Below are 7,056 nucleotides of genomic sequence, written 5' to 3'. Positions count from 1 at the left end.
TAAATAAATAAAATGATGGTCTTCTTAAACGGATCCAGACTCGAATTTAATTATTTGAAACAGAAGCTTGCCATGTTCAGTCCTGACACAAACATTGCCTTAAAAGTTTAACCTAGTAAAATGTAAGCTTTATACCACTTTTTTACCAAGAGCTCTCTGAGATAATGCCCTAAAGGAGACCAGGCAAATAGCAAGCCATAAGATTCACACACTACAGCTTCTAATTTTGATAAAATTATTTTTAATTATTTCGCAATGACAACGAAATCATGAGATTTTTGCTAAGCTCTGCCAACGTACCTCTAACAATTCGCTCCAAAGCGACGGAATTAATATGATCCAAAGGAAGTTGTAAATACAGACATACATATATACATAGATATGTATAAAATGTCACTAAAATGAATGAATGAGCCTCGTGAATGAATCTTTCACCCGCTCTCAGCTTGACCTGTTTTCAGTGGCCATATATCCGTCGCTTATTTCTCTTTTTCTCGCCACCAATATCTGTTTTTATTTCTGTTTTACAGAACTGTAGTGATCTGGCTTTCGTATTCGGTTACAGTGTGAAGCTGGGCCAACATGTTTGCCGCTTTTCTCAAGCCATCGCCCACTTGTCGTGTCCTGCTTCTGATGCTTTGGAAACCTACAAAATCATCCTGTTTCCTTGCAGATATACGCGTCCCTTTTGATTGCAAACAGCAAATCATTACCAAACATTAAAAGCAGAAGACATCCCACGTAACTGTATTTAAAAAGAAGTCCGTACAAAGTTATTTTAGGTGGAATCCGTGGTAAACATTCTGGAAGTTCACCGAAGGTCTTCATTCGCAATTTTTGTTTATCCTCCAACGCCTCGCTTTCATGTCTAGGCACCAGTTTTTTCCCGCGTGTCCGCCATTTGTGAATACGGTGTATATCTAAGCAATTTATCTAAGCGTACACAAACCGTACACTTGGGCGTCGTTGCATCTACCGCATGTGAGGATTTTTTTGTGTGTCAGGCACGTGTAAGGTAGCCTGAATTTCATCGGATTGCTTCGAGTCGTTTTCTCCTCTCAGCAGTTACCGAAGGGGCAATAACGACTCGAAGTGCCCGGATGAAATTCAGACGTAGTGTTGTACGTCCCCACTCCAGAAACTATAAGGAGATTATTATTTGGGCGTTACCCAAATAGAGTAATCGAATGGCTTGTTTTGCCTTGCAATTGCTGGTTTTCAGTGTCACGCCATTCAAAATAAATCAAAATCAAAATCAAAACCATTCGACAGATAAAGTCCAGAATCTGGGAAATGAACATGATGAAAGGGGGTAAATATACAAAGACCCTCGCCAAGATTTGGGTCGAACGAATAATTCGTATACGAGATATTCGAGGAAATGTTTTACCCAAATTTAAAGAGCTTTGTATAGAGACGCCATGCTGGAGCTCATCCGGATGATCTTCATCACGACGGACGGAAACCAACAGAAACATCTGTTACCGAGTTTTGGTACAAAAACGTGAATTTACTCCTAGAGGAACTCATAAACATTAAAGTAATACTTTTTCTAATACTTGAACTGTTTATATAGCAAAATTCCTCGAAAAAAGTCACTTTTTTAACCTAAATGACAGCTCTCTCGGCCGTCATGTAAATGCTGCGTCACGCAAAAGCTTAGAAATTCAAGCGTACTCTATTACAAAACCAAGAGCCCTTTTGAAGCGAAAATTTGTTTGAAAATTAGTTTTTAGCTGCCCTAATACACTATGAAAGTAAAATCTCAGTAGGATCGATAGTTTTGTAGTTTGAATTTTAGTCACGTCTGTGACAACACAGCGAGCCACACGTTCAAGCGGTTACTGAACAGACATTTTAATCTCTATCAAGTGCCTCGAAGGTACAAACGAAACTGAATATATAATGAGTCTAGCAGCACGTCCAAATGAAATTCAACACAGGTCGGGAAAATTACAATATTATAACACCCTCCCTTTTAGGGAGAAATAAGAAAACAACTTAACGGGAAAAAAAAACGACTAAGCACATATTAATGAAATTCAGTTCTTTGGAAAGAGTTCTTAGGCTTAAGTAAGCACATAGTCCTGTAGACGCTTGGGCGGCTGACGGACGCGCGTGGACCTTCTCGATGCCTGTAAAGGATTGGGCGACTTAGGTGCGTCTAGCACCGAAGACAACGGATCCCACGGCTGGTCGAATGTTTCCACGCGCGTATCTGGAGGCGCCTGTTCGCGTGTATCTTCGCGTGTCTCTGTGGATGACTACTCGCGCGCCTCTATGATGTCGTCATCTTCAACTTTGATAGGCGCTTCACTGGACTTGCGTAGCTCAACACGATTTCGTCAAAGGAGTCCTTGAGGCATCTCAACCTCGTAAGATCTTTTGTCACTGCGACTCTTTAAAACACCCTTTTGCCACTCTTTTCTTCCCGCGCGCCAGGGCTCAACTCGCACGGTATCTCCGGGCTCTAAGGGCTTGAGGTCTCGTGCGCCCCTGTTGTAGTACTTGGCTTGTTGTTGTTGGCGGCGATGAAACTTGGTATGTGTCACGTCCTCGTCTGAAACAGATGGCTTTAATAATGCAGCAGTCATCGGGAGGAGACTTCTTGTCCTTCTGCTAAATAGCCGCTGTGCTGGGCTGATTTGCATACTCGCAGGCGGTGTGTTTCTGTGGTCCAGTAAAGCAAGAAACGCGTCTGAACCAGTCTTGCTGCACTTTAACAGAATTTTCTTCGCTTGCTTAACGGCGCTCTCAGCCTTTCCATTCGACTGACTATGATGAGGACTGCTGGTTCTGTGCTCAAAATCCCACTCTTTAGAGAATTTCAGGAAATTGCGCGAGACGAACTGTGGCCCGTTATCAGTAACGAGTTGCTCGGGAATGCCATGTCTCGCGAAATGACCTTTAAGCTTCTTGATGACGTAGACAGAGGATGTACTTCTCAGATGGTCGAACTCGAAGAAATCGCTAAAATAGTCCACAGTCACAAGGTAACTTTTTCCATTTAACTCAAATAGGATAACGAACTGCCACGGCCGACTAGGTGCTTCATGGCCGGTGAGTGTTTCCTTCCTTTGACCCTGTTCGCACTCTCTGCAGGCTTCACATGTTGACACATAGTTCTTGATATCTCCTGTCATCCCAGGCCAATAAAGAGACTCACGCGCTGTGTTAAGGCAACCATTAACTCCAAGGTGCGAATTGTGAATACTTTTTAGGAGACCACTCCTAGCAGCCTTGCGTACCACTACCCCCTTTCTCCCTTAAAAATCAGACCATCCTGAACGGACAGCTCATCTCTAATATCGAAGTAAGGAGAGGCTAGAAGCGGCAGGGTACTCTTATTTTCAGGCCAGCCATGCTGAATCACTTCCTTTAGAACTTGAAGCGATTCATCCTACTCTGTCTCCAGCTGAATTTGCAGTAGCCTGGCTTCAGATATTGGCAAGTTATTCATCATGTTGATTGTCTCAAACTCTGACTCAATCTGCGCATCCGAGGGAAGATAAGCTCTAGAGAGAGTGTCCGCTAAGAAAATTCTGCTTCCCCTCTCGTACTGTACCACCAAATCGTACTTTTGCAAACGGATCAACATTCCTTGCAACCTCTTAGGAGCGCAATGAAGTGGTTTCATGAACATTTACTCAAGTGGCTTATGATCAGTATGGAGAACAGTTCTTCTACCGAAGGTAAAGTCATTAAACTTCTCTACTGAAAACGCGATTGCCAACATCTCCTTTTCAATCTGCGCATGGCGAGATTCCGTTTCTGATAAGGCTCTACTAGCGTACGCGATTGGGTGACTATTCTGCATTAAAGCTGCACCTAAACCACTATGGCTGCTATCACACTGGATCTCGAGCACTTCAGTGGGCTTGTAGTAGGCTAGAACGGGTGCTGATGCAATCAATGTCTTGACATCATTCCAAGCCTTCTCCTGTAAATCATCCCAACACCATGCTGCATCTTTATGGGTAAGATCTCGTAGAGGCCTCATCACATCAGATAAGTGGGGTAGAAAACGGCTAAGATAATTGACCGTTCCATTCAGGCGTAAAATATCACCCCGGTCCTTTGGGCGTGGCATCTCGACGATTGTTCTCACTTTCTCTGGATCTGGCTTTAGACCCTCTGTGGTTAGCAGGTGCCCATGAAACTACACTTGTACTCTAACTTCTCGGCATTGAGCTTGATACCTTTCTGCTGACATCTGCGCATGAATCCATCTAGATTGCTGTCATGATCAGCCTCGCACGTGCCTTGGATGAGAATATCATCTGCAATACACTTTACACCCGGGAGACCTTGTAATTCTTGATGGAGACGTTTCTGAAAAATTTCACTCGAAACACTGAGACCAAGCGGCAAACGGAGCCAACGATATCGCCCATATGGCGTAGCAAATGTCGGGAGCATACTAGACTCGCGATCTAACTCCAGATGCCAAAAAGCAGAGGCTAAATCAACCTTTGTAAACACACAGGCATCTGTCAAGTCGGGCAACAAATCATCAATGACGGGAATTTGATAACGTTCCCTCTTCAAGACAGTATTAAGTGGTCGCGGGTCAATACAAACACGCAGTTCGCCGGACGTCTTTACAGCTACAACAATCTGACTAACCCACTCAGTCGGTTCATCAAAAGGAGTGTTTACTTTAAGACGTTCCAACCTTTGGAGCTCTTCTTTGAACTACTCCCGAACAGACACAGGGACTTTTCTTGCTGGAAGGATAACAGGCTTGCAATCTGGGTAAACTTGCAGGCGAACTTTTCCTGGAAGTGTTCCGAGAACTTTGTTAAAGACATCCGCGTGATTAGCTGTGATCATCATTTGCATTCTCCACGACATTAATGAAGTTTTCGTTGTGTACAGTTAACAGCTTCATTTTCTGCGTTGCATTTAAGCCAAGCAGAGGGGTCAAATCCTCTTTCACGACTAGAAACCGGACCTTGTACTTCTCATTAGTTTTCGGATTCACAACAGGCAACGCACAGGAACCGACAGGCGTCACTTTAGTTCCATTACACATGACAAGCGTTTGCGAACACGAGTCGAGTTCCTCGCCCTCAGCACACTTCAGAGGTAAAATATTTGCACTTGCGCCACAATCAACTTGAAATTGCACCGGTTGCTGCCTAACCAGCACACTGAACCAGCATTCTCGCATACACAGCTCTCCCTCTCAAAGCCTGTACTCTTACAACGATGATCTCCTCTAACTCCTCTTCGCTCTCAATATTATGGACAGGAACTTTCTTACACTTCTTGGCAAAATGATTCTTTTCCTTGCATCGCTTGCACTTCTTTCCCCATGCGGGGCACATCTTCCTATCAGGTTGATGGTCATAGCAACAAGATTTGCAGGAAATTTTCTTTGCCGACCGCCCGTCCACCGGCGTTGGATCTCGAGGCTTTTTAGAACTTGACTTTACTTGATTAATGTTATCCACCGGCCCAGATAACGACTTCATTTGCAACTCAGCAACTTCCTCATTAAGAAGACACACGTCGATGCAAAGATTCAGAGTAAGACCTCTTACTCTCAGCAACTTCTTGGTCGTCTGCTCGTTTTTAATTCCAAGGACAATACGATCACGGATTAAACAATCCCGCAAACAATCGCAAAAATTACATGTTTTGGCCAGATTCCTCAACTCGGCAACAAAACTATCAACCGACTCCGTTGGAAGCTTGTCTCGCATATTAAAACAGTATCGTTCATAAATTTCGTTGACTTCGCCGATGCAATGCTTCTCCATTTTTCCCATTGCAACGCGCCAATCACTCGAGTTCTCCCCCTCGGCGTAGTTGAATGTTTTGATGACTTTTCAACGCATCATCTCAGATCGTATGTTTGAACATCGCCAACTGAAACTCCGGGGTTTCTCGACCCAAATGAGAAATGACAAAATAATTGTTATATTTCTCTTTCCAAAGCTTCCAGTTTTCGGCAATTTCTCCACTATGTTTCAAGTCAAGGTACTTCGGCGGAGTAATCTGATGAAAAGTCGACGATGGCGGCGCTACCGCACCAGACTGTCCATTGGAGGTATCACCACCTTGCATGCTGTATAACGTAGACGGTTAAAAAAAAACGAAGCAGAAGCGGCCACCGCTGCCACCATGTGATAACACAGCGAGCCACACGTTCAAGCGGTTACTGAATCGGCATTTTAATCTCTATCAAGTGCCCCGAAGGTACAAACGAAACTGAATATATAATGTTCTAGCAGCACGTGCAAATGAAATTCAACACAGGGCGTGAAAACTGACAGGTTGCAATAGGTATGACAAAATTCAATAACCTAAAATATACCGAGTCAAAGTTGGTAAAAAAAGATCACCGAAAAAGGAAGAAATACTAAAAAAGCCACTATCATATAGGTATCACGCAGAAAAAGGCATTACGATAAAAGGTATCATGCTAAAAGGCAGCACGCAAAGAGCCAACACGCAGGAAGACATTACGCAAAGAGGCATAACGCAAAGAGGCAACACGCAAAAAGGAATCACGCAAAGAGGCGTAACGCAAAAGGCAACACGCAAAAAACATCACGCAAAGAAGCAACACGCAAAAAGGCATAACGCAAAATGGCAGTACGCAAAAAGGCATCGCAAAAAAGGCAATTTGCAAAAAGGGCATCACGTGAGAAGTTTACTTAGGATCCAGGCCTGGATCTCAAACAGTATTATTTAGTACATACAGTCAACTCTCGCCTTGCGGACACCCCGCTATAACGGACACCCCGATAATACGGACAGCAGCTAAATCCCCAGCAAAAACAAATTACAGACGTTTGACTGAAATAAACTCCCGCTATTACGGACTCTCGCTAATGAGGACACCAACTTGAGGTCCCTACAGTGTCCGCTATAAAGGGAGTTTACTGTACTGCGAGCAAACCGAAATGGTATTCGAACGAGACGTTTCATCTTGCTCACCTCGTGAGGTGCTTTGCGTGCCCTGATTGATATAAACAAGTCTAAAACAGAATTCACCGCGGTTGCATTTCTTTCCGGCCGGAAAACTTGATTGATTTACTTTTGAGA

This window comes from Porites lutea, chromosome 6 (genome assembly GCF_958299795.1).
Source record: "Porites lutea chromosome 6, jaPorLute2.1, whole genome shotgun sequence".
Classification (NCBI taxonomy): domain Eukaryota; kingdom Metazoa; phylum Cnidaria; class Anthozoa; order Scleractinia; family Poritidae; genus Porites; species Porites lutea.
Note: the sequence above shows the minus strand (reverse complement) of the source record.